General features: G+C 31.5%; 1 long non-coding RNA gene across 4 annotated transcripts in view; it reads left to right on the top strand.

Moving 5' to 3' along the window:
- The window catches only part of LOC145661996 (uncharacterized), a 190,124-nt gene that overhangs the window by 99,960 nt on the left and 75,390 nt on the right, over nucleotides 1–14,774 (top strand). Inside the window, exon 2 of one of the 4 annotated variants that reach the window (XR_014126932.1) lies at nucleotides 896–1,075. The exons of the other annotated variants lie outside the window; for them this stretch is intronic. This is a non-coding gene — a long non-coding RNA (uncharacterized LOC145661996). Of the gene's footprint in view, nucleotides 1–895; nucleotides 1,076–14,774 lie in introns of those variants that run through there. 4 annotated transcript variants of the gene reach the window in all.

The following is a 14,774-nucleotide window of genomic DNA, read 5'->3' as shown; positions in this document are numbered from 1 at the left end:
GATAATACTAAAGTATAAGGTTTTCTAGTTACTGTGTATAAACAGTTATTTTAACCAATTTCTACATTTTTCTTTTAGCGAAAAAATAAACAGTATTGGAAATCCTCATATGGGAACTTGAAAAATGAATTAAAACTTGAATTTTAGATTTTTCACTTAATTTCGACGAGAAATACGTAAGTGTCATATATGACACACTTACAACTCACACAGAACATGACAGATGATGCCAAAATCTGTTATTCATATACATCAATATCTCACACAGGAGACAAAACAGTCATTTGATGCCTTTGATAAATCACGAAAAAGCTAAAGTGAAAAAGGGTATGTGTCATATACGGCACGGCATGCGGTAAGGGGTTAACTCTTTTAAGGAATCATTCTAAACCAAACAATACAATTGCTTATTACAATTGTACTCTCATATATATATAGTGAGAGAGAGAGAGAGAGAGAGAGATCCAGTCCACTTTTAAATGTTTTGAGTACTCTGTTACACTTGATATCTGTTTATACTGAACCATCCGAAATAAATGTATTCCGCTAAGCAAATAAGCGTTCCTAATTGCTTAGCTAATAAATTATCACAAACTATAGCTACGTCTTACCCTAATAATATTTAGAGGCTTAACAATTTTTGCATTGTATTAATCTTAACGGCAGCTTAACTCTCTGTAACCATGCATTTGATATAAGGTGATCTTAAACATATACTCGTCTTTATGTGTTTCAATTCAGGTACAAACTTCCATTTTAAATAAGCATTATTTGTGTGTTATCATTAAACTTTTATAGTTTATAATAATAATAATAATATATATATATATGTTTAAAGTATTCTCAATTATAATATACTATCATTTTAATATATACAATAATTTGTACTTTTCAGCTCGCGCTACAAAAGAAGAAATGTACAGGCAATACTAAATGCTATAATGATGGTTCAATTTCTTTGGAAAGTAGTATAAGGAGCAGCGGAGGATCAAATAAGGCAAAAAGTACTATAAACATTAAAGCGAATGGAAAGACAATTGAACTTCACGATTCAATATAATTTCATATCAAAATGTACTCATATAAGTAGAAGTATTTCTTTGTAAATGATATGTATTAATAAACTCATGAAAAGCATTTCTCAAAAAGTCTGTACACACCTCTTCAAGTATTGTAGTTTTTCTTTAGTACAAATTCAGCATTTCAAATGTAGAATGTAGAATACATATCTATCTATGTAAAATGTATAAAGTACACTCTAAATCTATGAAATCCATAATGACAATAACTTCCAACTGGTTTGAATAATCATACTTTTAAAGTATTAACATTCCAAAGCGGGTCATTTAATATCACAGCGAGAATTGATGTTTAATTCTACTGTCCAATTTAATTTACACGAAATTCGAATAGTATACAGAGATTTGGTAGGAACTCCAAACGAAATTACTAGCAAAATAATTGGTTGGCCTAATTCACTTTTGTTCAAATTTAAGTGGTCACATCTTTAGTTTCCATTTGCACTCAAATTCTAAGTTTTATGTTCTATCTCACGAAGTCTCAGTGAGAGTAGCTTACCATCTATATAGCAGGTACATTATACAGGTGATGTTGCACAGATGCTGTCAAATTCAAGACATGCGTCATTGAACAAATGCATAGAAAAACGTGCGTCATGCAACCTAATCTTGATTATCCCCTTCAGTGTGGGTGACGAGTTAACTCGTGTCTTCAAAACTCACCTGCTGTGCGGATGGCGTATATATACGCTTTCACTTTGTTTTGGCTATTTTGTACTGCGTATGGCGAATATAATTGCCCATAGTATGAGTAATGTTATTCCCGACAATATTTAGCGAGTTTTCGCTCACCTAGGAACCCCAAGAGACCACACAGAAAAATTGGGCTTGATCTGAAAATTGGGCCTAACCATATGATGATGATGATGATGATGATGATGATAACCATAAATACGACAATGACCAGTTATAGTAGCTAATTAGAAGCAACAAAGATCATAATGCCGAAAATTTCATTGTGATTGCTTGAGAGCTTCAAAAGTTATTTAAAGGTAACAAATTCCAAAGTTCTAAAAAAAACTAAACTTTTTACGGCGGTTCGCGTCTGAAAATTACGCACTGAAGGGGTTAACATTTTCGTTACTTTTCAGCTGTCATTAAAAATTTTGGCAATATATACTCTCTCATTAGAACAACTTGTAATCACAATACATGTAATTCTTTATGAAGACATCCTATATTCTTAAGATAGATAAAAATTAACTATCTAATAGTTAATAGATAAAATTTAACTACTGCCACAATTTGAAGCAATCCACGTTTCTTTGCAGCTTAGACACGTTCTCAAAACTAACTTATTCACGCTCATAGATTGATGCTATAAGAGAAGCCATATCCCGTTCAACTTAATACTGTTTATTTATCAGTAGTATATTTGCGTTCCTTATAGCCCTGCAGATAAATTGCCACTCATGGTGTATGTGATTACAGTCTCCTCCAAATGAATATAAGATGTGCATTTCTCATTAAATATAAATATGTCATAATCAAAATTATTAGCATAAATCCTTCGGGTTTGTTGGCCATCAAACAACGGAGAACTTAGCTTTAGTCTAAAATCGTAGTAAGTCAAAATAGTATATTATTGATTTCTTATATCTATCCGGGAAAAGTATTGTCTTAGCCTTAGAGTAGTATTTACTTCTCGTTAATTATTATAAACCCTTAATGTTCACCTCCGAGTCTGATCTTCCAAAAGACTTTTATAAAATCCACCTTTACTGTTTTAATAGAACTTTGATACTGAATCCAGAGTCTACACTTTGTGTTGACTATAAAACATAACATATCTATTTAAATGCCTATTAATCAATACGGAATTCCTTGACTTGTGCTTTGCACTGTTCATTTCACCCTATAAACTACTTATTTCCTTTCATTTTCTTTTCCTTTTTCTGTTGTTAAATACATTAATAGTGTATTATTATTATTGTTGTTCTTTGCTACTTCCATTACATTATTATAAGAAAGTCTGATATATATATATATATATATATATATATATATATATATATATATATATATATATATATATATGTCTCTCCTATTATCAAAATTGTCTAAATCTAGTAATTGTTTCGTTTAATGTCTATATTTCTATACGTTGTTATCATTTTTCTACATATTCTTCCTTTTTATGCGATTAATAGTAAGTGAAATTAAATTGTCGATAATTTTATATATTCATCCTACATAACTGAGCATTAACGTTATATAATACAACGTTACACAACGAAGCATTTTTTATGCATTTTGTTATATTAATATAAAAATACATCACTCGAACTATTCAACTTAATGTTTACATTGTAAACATTTACTATTTTCCTAAGGATTTTTTTGGAAATCATTAGAAATTTAATTCTAACCTTTTGTATTCCACAGACGCTTTTATAGGTAAATAGGATTCTACATTAAAAAAATCACTGCTCTACAGGCGAACAAACCAGGCTATTACCCTATCAATATATCGGATGCCTTTGGCTGCGTCTTCTGAAATTGTCGCTGAAGATTAATTTGATTCAAAAAAATATTCTCAATACAGTCAAACCCTATACCTATTTTACTTCCTGAAAATTTGACTTCCTACCTACCTAGGAAACATAGGGAAAAGTTGTTCTAAAATTAATTGTTAAATATACCAATATTTCCAAATTTTAACCTAATCCGACAATTAATTTAACTTTTAATAACTCATTAACTTCCGGAATTTTACGATTTTCAAAAGGAAAGGTCGGTGTTTTGCTCCGCCCAGTTAGAGTCTGGTAGAAATCACCGAGCGGATCGTCTCGCTACGGCCAAATCCACTCGCAAAACTACGGCCATGTACCCTAAAATAACTTAGTTTTAAGCACTTAGTTGTGCCCTATGTACATGTTAAATCAAATCAATTCTTTCATACCCCTCATGTTTATATGGGAGATAGTGTCTATCTAGCTATAACTATATAGTTTTGTTCTATTTGAGTAGCCTATCTTGTCTCTTTCCTTTATACTCTAAAATATTTTGTTGTTATGCATTATCCTTCATAAAATACGTATCACATTTTCTCAGATTTTAACATGAACTTCATTCGTGTTATGCTTATGTAACTTGCATGCCAAAAAAACATGAGTTTGGTTTTTTTTCAAAAATACATGAAAGCAAACCGAACTTTATTTATTTTGCTTCTCTGCCAGTAATGCTCTTTTTGAATTTTTTGTCCTGATCGTATTTATTCTTTATATATTCCGTTCTGTACAGCAGAATTATCTTCATCAGCATGAAGCTGTGTTACCTAATCTAAATATGAAATATCGTACATTAAATTAATTTATATACACCAATATTTTTCCCTTCACCTATCTCATAAAAATAACTATTTAGAAAAGTGTTTCTTCGTCACCTATTACATTATAGTAATTAATTCCTAATTATGTGGTTAGAAACCACAAGATCGAATAATATGGACCCTGCTTTCTTCCTAATTTCGAATATCTGGCTTTCATTCGCTAGTTTAAACATATACAGGACATATATGTAGTTTTCCACGTTTGTGCTTGCGTCGTCAGAAACGGCTTAGACAGGCCAGATTTGTTTATATAAAGATGATTGCTTACATTAGTCATTATAAGTATTTAATAATGTAGTCGTAAGAACGTAATGAAACATACCAATCAAGGATGGGAGTGGGATAGCCACTATCGTAAAATTACTTAAACAACTCAATTTTCATATTTGACATCGTTACAAAACCATGTCATTCGGCACTTGTAAAATATTTGGAGAATTGGGATCGTAACAAATGTCCTACTCTACCTCTAGGATCGTTAGGAAAGGCTTAAGCCTTACAGCATCTACACCATACCATTCGGTACTAGTAAACAATTTTGAGATTTATGGATCGTTATAAAGGCGTAAGCCTTGCAGCATCTCCGCCCTGGGTTGTTACTCCTTTAAAACCAAAGTGGAATAGAGCCTTAATTTTAGTAGAGCGAATTTCAGCGAACCCAGGTTTGTGACATTAGCGTAAGGTAAAACCTAAATTACCTTATCTTCCCAATGCTTTTAAGAACATACCTATAATGTGCTTAGGACATAGACCTTGGTGATTTTCCATCACTGTTTTGAGACGGCAAAACAGAACCGTAGAGGTAAATAAAAGACACTTATTATCCCAAGAGATAATATGTATTCTGATTAAAATTTAGTGTGTAGAATGTGTGTTTGTGTAGCGAAATCCAAGTTATGTAAATTTAAGTTGGTGATAAATTCTCAATGTATAAGTAGGAAAAGGTTAACTGGTTCATGTCTGCAACTTGATAAATTTGACCTCCAATTCACGAAAGATCCACTCTGCGTAATGTTGCAATCTTCGTAGTATTTCAACCATAAATCCTGTTTACTAATTGTCGGCGACACAATTGTTAAGCATTTTGTGGAGTTCCAACATCTTGCTACTTGTTCCACAATAACTATTATCATTGTTCAGTCTCCTGACCGTTGACTGTTTATAAACTCCTGACGTCTTACTCCTTTACTAACTCTTGGCCAAAAAACTGGATGATTTATACAACCACAGATGCTTGCATTACAGCACATGGCTTTCAAAATTCGGGTCAAAATCATACACGTGCGTATCAGATTTTTCTGAAGAAATTTACATTAACAAAAAATGGAGCGTCATGTCAGCACTCTGCATTTACATAACTTCCATAGGGCTGTGCGATGCAATGTGTAATATGTTAAACATAAAATTACAAAAATTCTTACAATCAGATAGACAATTTACATCATTTAGATTCGCAGACTATGTTTTCAGACATCAAACATACCATAACCAAAACATATAATCTTTTTTAGATTTCTTACAATTTTAGATTAAAATGAACAATGTTTTAAATTTACAAAATAAATTTCAAGATCCCTTGATATGCCCTCAGCCAAAAATTCGTTCATTACCCATTTTAAAGAGCCTGACTTATGGGACGCCCTATATATGTAATATACATAAGTAATATTTAATTTTCCAAAAATTGAATAAAATTACTGAAATTATGTATAAAATTGAACTCAAAATACTGAAAATTAACTTTCCCTAATCGTATAATATAAATATTATAATAATGAATCTGCTACAAAAGGATTATTAATAAACACAAAATAATGAAATATTACAATAACTTGGAAAATTAGGGGACTGCGGTTGATCTGTGATAGAGTGTTCACCTCTGGTGCTTGCGGTCCCGGGTTCGATCCCAGCCCCCACGAAGTGACCTTTGTGTTGCGTGGGTTTCCTCGGAGTTCTCCCGTTTCATCCCACATTCCTCATTCCACCATTTGAGTCATTACTCATCATCACCGTCTCCTTTTAGCCTAACAGGCATATTCGTGGGACGTAAAACTCAAAGATTTCATTTCAGATTTCAACTTGGAATATTACTGTTTATAAATCTTCAAAATGTACTCCCAAAAATGGGTTGTATTATATTGTAGTATTTATTCATTAAAAAAACTGAAGTTGAGTTGAATGTCCATATCATTCATAAAGAACATCTTATATATCTGTATGTACTGCACTCAATGCCAATTTTTCAGTTGTTATGAAGAAGTTTGTTTACTGTCTTATCTAGTGAAGTTACGATGAACGTGAACCAAGGGGCGGGCCAGAAGAGGAAACTTTCAAAATTTATATATATAAATAAAACCCATCCTAAAGTTTGGAGCCCTTAAAACTAGCAGTATGACAACTCAACACCCCCCCAGAAATCTGTTCTGGATCCCCCTGCGTGGACTTTGAATCATCAGAATGCTGACATATGAATTTTAAGTTTCTTGGAAGCAAATATCTCAGCTAAGTTTAACACATGATCTCCTCATTTTTAAACCTTGAAACAGGAAATTGGAGAAAAGTTGTTGTTACGAAGTCCCAAAGTTGCTAATTCTCTTAAAAAGTTACCGTCTTAAGTAGAATGTTCCCCATATACATATTAATCATAACTTGTTGAAAATTGAGATACAATATTAATGTACTTACGGTTTGATTTTTCCATCGATTTGTACTAATCAATTTTCACGTCAATCACTAATCAGTTTTCACTGAAATATATTAAATTTGACACTATAGCACTTAAATCACTACACACTGATACAGCACTTGTATAATGAATGTAATATGATGATAGTGAAATAACTGGTATTGAACCATAGGATGATGATTAAGTTCTAATAACGAAACTAGAATTGACTACTATAGTCGGAATCATGACAATAAGTCAATGATCTAGGATCGAACTAATGGTCTAAATCGAACAAGATTTTCCTTATAGTAAAAAGTCTAAATGTATGTGGTTAGGGACCAGGCAGGACTCGAACTGAAGTTCTCCAACTTGACGATGTTTCAGGCACTGTTTGGTGATAATGTTCCAATATTTCAAAAGAAATCTGGGGTTCAACTATCATTATAGCTGGAAATACTTTTTCACTTAGAAATTCTCTGGAGTCATATTCCCACTTCCTGTGAAAGAATAACTTGGTTCATTGGAAGGTGAAAGACTTAGAACCGTCTTGTTGTTCTTTGAAAGTTTGTGTTTTTAGAGTCCGTGTAAATTCCTTCGTAATAGTGATGTTAAACTTATGTGTGTGCAATAATATATTGAACATTGTTAAGGTAAGTGTTAAATAATACATACTTCGAATATTAAAATACACTAAAACATCCTACAGTTCTAAAACTGAATTACGGCACTTGTCCAAGTATAAAAATATTATATTTTTTTAAATCTATAAAGACAAAAATGTAATACTTAAAATAATATATAACTACTGCAATTATGTACAATTAAATATCGTTATAATTTCGATTCCCGCTCATATACACCAACCTGGAGCTCATATATGAATATACAAAATGGTGAATTAGGTCGACCTGACGTAATAATGTTCAATCTTAAAAAGTTAATATATGTCAGTAAAATAAGTTTAGTTTATGTCTATTAACTGAAAGTAAAGTCTAAATCAGATTAAAAATATTAATATCCTGATTACTATATGTGCACTACCCAATATTAATTGTAATTAAAGTCTTGATCATTAAATATAAATATGCAATAACCAAATTTATTACCATAAATCCTTCGTGTATTTTGGCCCTGAAACAACAGAGAACTTAGCTCTAGTCTAAAATCGTAGTAAGTCAAAACAGTATATTATTGATTTCTTATATCTATGCCGGAAAAGTATTGTCTTAGCCTTAGAGAAGTATTTGATTCTTGCTAATTATTATAAACCCCTAATGTAGACCTCCGAGTCTGATCTTTGAAAATATGTTTATAAAATACACCTTTATTGTTTTAATACAACTTAGATACGGAATCCAGAGTCTACACTTTGTGTTGACTATAAAACATAACCGTATCTATTTAAATATATATTAATCAATTAGCGAATTCTTCGACTTGTGCTTTGCACTGTTCGATTCACCCTATAAATATATAACAACTATTATAACTTATGTACTTTCATTTTCTTTTCCTTTCTGTTTTTTTTAATACATTTGTATAATTAAGCAGATATTAAATGTTATCTATCTCTCTCTCTATATATATATATTATTATTATTATTATTCTTTGCTTCTGCCATTACATTATTATAGAAAAGTCTCTAATATATATTTGTCTCTCATATTATCAAAATTGTCTAAATCCAGTAATTGTTTCGTTTAATGTCTATATTTCTATACTTTGTTATCATTTCTTTACATATTCTTCCTGTTTATGCGATTAAGAGTAAGTTAAATTAAATTGTCGAAAATTTTAAATATTCATCGTTCATATTTGAGCATTAACGTTATACAACATAACGTTACATAACGGGAAGTCTTTTATATTAATATACAAATATATCACTCGATTTAAGCCTATTCCGAATTTCTGCGAACTATTCAACTTGATATTTACATTTCAATGTTTACTATTTCCTTAACGATTTTTTCGGAAACCATTAAAAATTTAATTTTGACCTTTTGTATTCCACAAACATTTTTCTAGGTAAATAGGATTCTACATTTAAAAAATCACTGCTTTACAGGTGAACAAACAAGGATATTACCCTATCAATACCTCAGGTGAATTTAGCTGTCTCTTCTGAAATTATCGCTGAAGACTAATGGGATTTTAAAAAAAATAATTCTCAATAAAGTCATACCCTATGTTCATTTTACTTCCTGAAAATTTGACTTCTTCCCTACCTAGTGAACTTAGGGATAATTTCTGCTAAACTTAATTGATAAATATAACAATATTTCCAAATTTTAACCTAATTCGACAATTAATTTAACTTTTAATAAGTTACTAAATTCCGCAATTTTACGATTTTCAAAAGGAAAGGTCGGTATTTTGCTTGGCCTAGTTGGACCTTTGGTAGTAATCACCGAGCGGCTCGAATCGCTACTGCCAAACCGACTCGCAAAACTACAGTCATGCACCCTAAAATAACTTAGTTTTAAGCACTTAGTTGTGTCCTATGTAGATGTTAAATCAATAGTAATTCTTTCATACTCTTAATGTTTATATGGGAGATAGTGTATATCTAGCTGTAACTATATACTTTTGTTCTATTTGAGTAGCCTATTTCGTCTTCTTTCTTTATACTGTGAAAAATTTTGTTGCTATTCGTTATCTTCTCAGATTTTAACATGAACTTCATTCGTTTTATGCTTATGTCTACTTGCGTGCCAAAAAGATATGAATTGTCGTTCTTTTATTTTTTCAGGAATACATGACATAGCATATCTCACTTTATTCATTATGCTTCTCTGCCAGTAATGCTCTGTCTGTATTTTTTCTCTTGATCGTATTTATTCTTTACATATTCCGTTCTACACAGCAGAATTATTTTCATCACCTGAAGCTGTGTTACCTAATCTAAATACGAAATATCGTACATTAAATTAATTTATATACACCAATATTTTTCCCTTAACCTATATCATAATAATAACTATTTAGAAAAGCTTTTCTTCGTCACCAATTACATTATAGTGATTAATTCCTAATTATGGGCTTAGAAACTACAAGGACAAATAATATCTACCCTACTTTCTTCCTAATTTCGAATATCTGGTTTTCATTCGCTAGTTTAAAACTAAATAAATTTAGTTTTCTACGTTTGTGCTTGTGTCGTCAGAAACAGCTTAGAAAAGCCAAACGCTTGTTTATATAAAGTTGATCCCTTACATTAGTCATTATAGATATTTAATAATTTACGCGTAAGAACGTAATGAAACACACTAATCAACTTTGGGGGTGGGTAAGCCACTATCGTAAAATTACTTAAACTATTTGATTTTGTTATTTGAGATCGTCACAAAATCATGTCATTCGGCACTTGTAAAATATTAGGAGAATTGAGATCCTAACAAATGTCCTACTCTACCTAATTTGTCTCTAGGATCGTTAGGAATGGCGTAAGGCTTACAGCATCTACACCATGCCATTCGGAACTAGTAAACTATTTTGAGAATTTTGGATCATTACAAAGGCGTAAGCCTTGCAGCATCTTCGCCATGTCAACTTCGGCTGTTATTCCTTTAAAACCTAAGTGGAGTGTAGCCTCAATTTTGGTTGAGCGAATTGGAGTGAACTACGATTGGTGACGTTATCCTAAGGTACATCCTAAATTACCTTATCTTCCCAAAGCTTTTAAGAACACACTTATAATGTGCATAGACTTTGGAGTTTCTCCACCACTGTTTTGAGACTGCAAATCAGAACCGTAGAGGTAAATAAAAGATACTTCTTATGACAACAGATAACATGTATTCTGATTAAAATTTAGTGTGTAGAATTTGTGTTTGTTTAGCGAAATCCAAGTTATGTAAATTTTAGTAGGTGATCTACTCTTAATGTATAAGTAGGAAAAGGTTAACAGGTCCATATCTGCAACTTGATAAATTTGACCTCCAATTCACGAAAGATCCACTCTGCGTAATGCTGCAATTTTTACAGTATTTCAGCACTAAGTCCTGTTTACTAATTCTCGGCGACACAATTGTTAAGCATTTCGTGGAGTTCCGATATCTTCCTCTTGTTCGACAACAACTGTTATCGCTGTTCAATCTCCTGACTATTGACTGTCTACGAATTACTCACGTCTCACTCCTTCACTGATCTTTGACCAAAAAACTGGATGATTTATACAACCACAGATGCTTGCATTACAGCACATGGCTTTCAAAATTCGGGTCAAAATCATACACGTCTATATGAGATTTTTCTGAAGACATTTGCGTTAAAAAATTCCTGTTAAAATGGAGCGCCATCTCAGCACTGTGCATTTACATAACTTACATAACGCAATGTTTAATGGTAGATATAAAATTACAAGAATGCTTAAAATCAAATAGAGTATTTACAGACTATGTTTTCGCAGACTATGTTTTCAAACATCACACATGCCTTAACAAAACATATAATCTTTTAGATTTCTTACCATTTTAAATTAAAATGAACAATGTTTTAAATTAATAAAATAAATTATCAACATCTCTTGACAAGTACATTCACAACATGATACTTCTAACATATATGTGTGATCCGATCTTGTGGAAGCAAGTATGGCTTTACATATTTTCAAAGAACATGTTATTATAAGCATTTTCAAAATATATTCTAAAATAAACATATTCTAAATTCTAATATAATAGACAGTGATTTTCAAGAGAATTTTCCAGATAAAAGGTAAATGCTTGAAAGATATCGCTACTTAAAATATTTGTACTTATAATGGGTGTTCGTACTCTCATATTTCGTCACATTTCTAAGATACAAAGAATAATTTAATAAATAAAATATCATTTAAATATTTTTATGGAGATTTTTAGTACAAACTAGTGCCTGTAGTTTAAGAGAAATTTCCCTAATAAAGAGGAATATCGTAGGTAATTCTAGCAAAAAGGTGAAGGTAATTTGTCGATAATAGCAATAGTTTGTTTGTATGTGAGTGTGTGTTTGTGTATGTATGTATGTGTGTGTGTGTGTGTGTGTTTATGTTTATCAATTCAAAGGTAGTATAATTTACACAAATTTTCAGCTTAGTGTATTTGTGTATATATTTTTTAAAACAAAAAGTGAAGGTAAAGTATAAATATAGAAGAAAAATCCAACGAACACAAGTGTAGTAGGCACTTCGCTTAAACTAGCTAAATTAATCCTAATTAAGAAACCATAGATTGATTGTTACACAGGGCTTGAAAAGGTATAAACTACTTCTGTTCCTTAAACAGTAAAAATAACGTTAAAAATGTGGTAATAATAAAAAACATTTTTACCTAAGAAATAAATATTAAGATAGCTTCATGACTACAACTAGACAAGTATTGTTACACAATTAAATACAGACAGTTTTTATTATATTTTTTTCGAGAATGACTAAGTTCGACTAATTTATCATTATAGCAATACAAAACAATTTTAATTAAAACGGTACGAAATTAGTTTCAATTGTAACAGGCAATAACTTAGTTTATCATCATGGCTCTAACGTTTGATGTTTAAAATATGCATAATAATTTGAAATTTCAATATGACTAATTATAATAATCGGTTTGGAAAAATCTTGTTAGATACATGAAGCGTCAATTCATACTAGCCAGAAATATTTCTCATATATTTTTGTGACTTTCACCAGTCTCTGATTTTGTTTTTTACATATAGTAGCAAATTTTTGATAACTTGCAAACTTCCCGTTATCTTGACAACGAGTGAGTGTTCGAACTAAAATTATACATATTTACATGCAATTGTAAGAAGATTTAATCTATATTACTACATAAAAGAGCAGAAATCGCCTGAGATATATTACTACACAGGTAGAACAGTACAAATTGATCTATGTTTGTCTTTTGTCACGAATTCAAAAGCTCGCTCCTATATTTCACCTACTAAAAGCAAAAACTGATTTAATTCTATAACGCTGAAATTTCTTCTTATTTAATCAGTCATTATTGAATGTACAAATTCGCTTAAGATAGATATCTGAAATATGCCTATAGACTTCTAATTAAAGTAATGAAATGCGTATTTCTTCATTTCTGATACTTCCTCTCCTAAGGATAAAAGAAAACAATTTCAACTACTTTGACATTTTTCCTCATATACCACATAAGTGTTCAATGCAGGAATTTGCTAAAGTTAAAGATACAACATTCTAAACTTTTCAAAAGATGGAGAAAGCGTGTTTCAGCCTTTTTAAAAATTTAGCTCCTAAACTGGAAAGTAGAATAAATCTTTAATATGCAAACCTATCTTTACTCGATCATTTGCTTCAATTGCAGATTTGAAAATCTATATACAAAAAGAAGATCACGTATATTTCACTGTTTGCGATAATTCCGATTCTGATCAGAAAAACTAAGATACTCTTAAAATACTACGATCCCTCACTACTATGTCAGAACATGTTAAAGGATTTGCTTGAATTGAAGATTTAAAATTCATTTTATAATCACTTAATTAAATATAAGGTATTGTAATAAAGTTAAAAATAAGATATCGTTTTGGTAGTAAAGTTATTTATGTTCCCATAAACAAAGGAACGTGAAACAAAGGCAACTCCTATTAAACAAAGTCATAATATTATATTATGTTGATCAAAAGGTATTAGGCCTCTGGAAGTCTAAATTGGTAATACATTTATTATGATTTGAAGATATCATTATGATACTACATATGGACGTGACGAAAGACGTGACGAAACAATGATGATGCGGAGAAAAGACAGAAAATCTGATCGGGTTTTGGCGAAGGAGGAACACATTGTTCTTTTACAGGAGCCAGGGTCCAACTGCATCGGTCATTTAGCAATATCATTCTATATTCGATAAGAGAACAGCATTGCTGCAGCCATCTTAAAATTTCTTTTAGAGAATGATATTGATACGTCGAAACTCGTCGTGCTAGGTAATGATGAAACGCCCATTAATACGCAAAGACGAATGGTATAATAACCCTACTGGAATACTGTCTCAAAAAGCCTCTTCAACGATATATTTGTCTTTCACACACAAATGATCTTCCCTTGCGGCACATCATTGTAGAAATTCATAGAAAAAGTGCTGGATCTGCTACGTTTGGCAGGGCTAATTGGAGCGGTTCTGCAAAACTGCGAGGACATGCAGGTGTAACGGTTTCAGACAGTGAGTGTCTTGGACTGCCGACTTAACAGAGGAGTAACTAACCTCCGACCAATAGTATCTTCTGTGCTTTTGTAAAGCTGCTTTAACGACGATTGCGACACTGGGCTGGCTGAGAGGCATCCTGGCAATTTACACCATCCTATGTGACTGACAACTGCTAACATAATCATACGGTTGTATATTGCAATGAAGAATCTGTCTGAAACGTTGCAGGCATTCGCCCAGTACATTATGAACGTATATACTCCTACTTATCTTTTCATCAGGAAAAGAACCACCGTGGTTGAAGGTGGCCGGTACCTGTGGATTATTTTATCTGCTTCCCGTTAAATGGACGACATAACAGAAAAATAATCGATCCTGTCTTGAAAAGAAACACCTGGTTTCCGCGCTCCGAAAACCTTCTGACAGTAATTTATGATAACGATCCAAAAGCGAGGATACTTGTTTGAAGGAAAATTCTAAAAAGACAATAATTTTAAGTTCCTTATCTCCTAATGTCACCAAAGTATACGTATTT

This window comes from Thermobia domestica, chromosome 10, assembly GCF_964235325.1.
Source record: "Thermobia domestica chromosome 10, izTheDome1.hap1.1, whole genome shotgun sequence".
Taxonomy (NCBI): domain Eukaryota; kingdom Metazoa; phylum Arthropoda; class Insecta; order Zygentoma; family Lepismatidae; genus Thermobia; species Thermobia domestica.
Note: the sequence above shows the minus strand (reverse complement) of the source record. Positions and strands in the feature narration are given on the sequence as shown.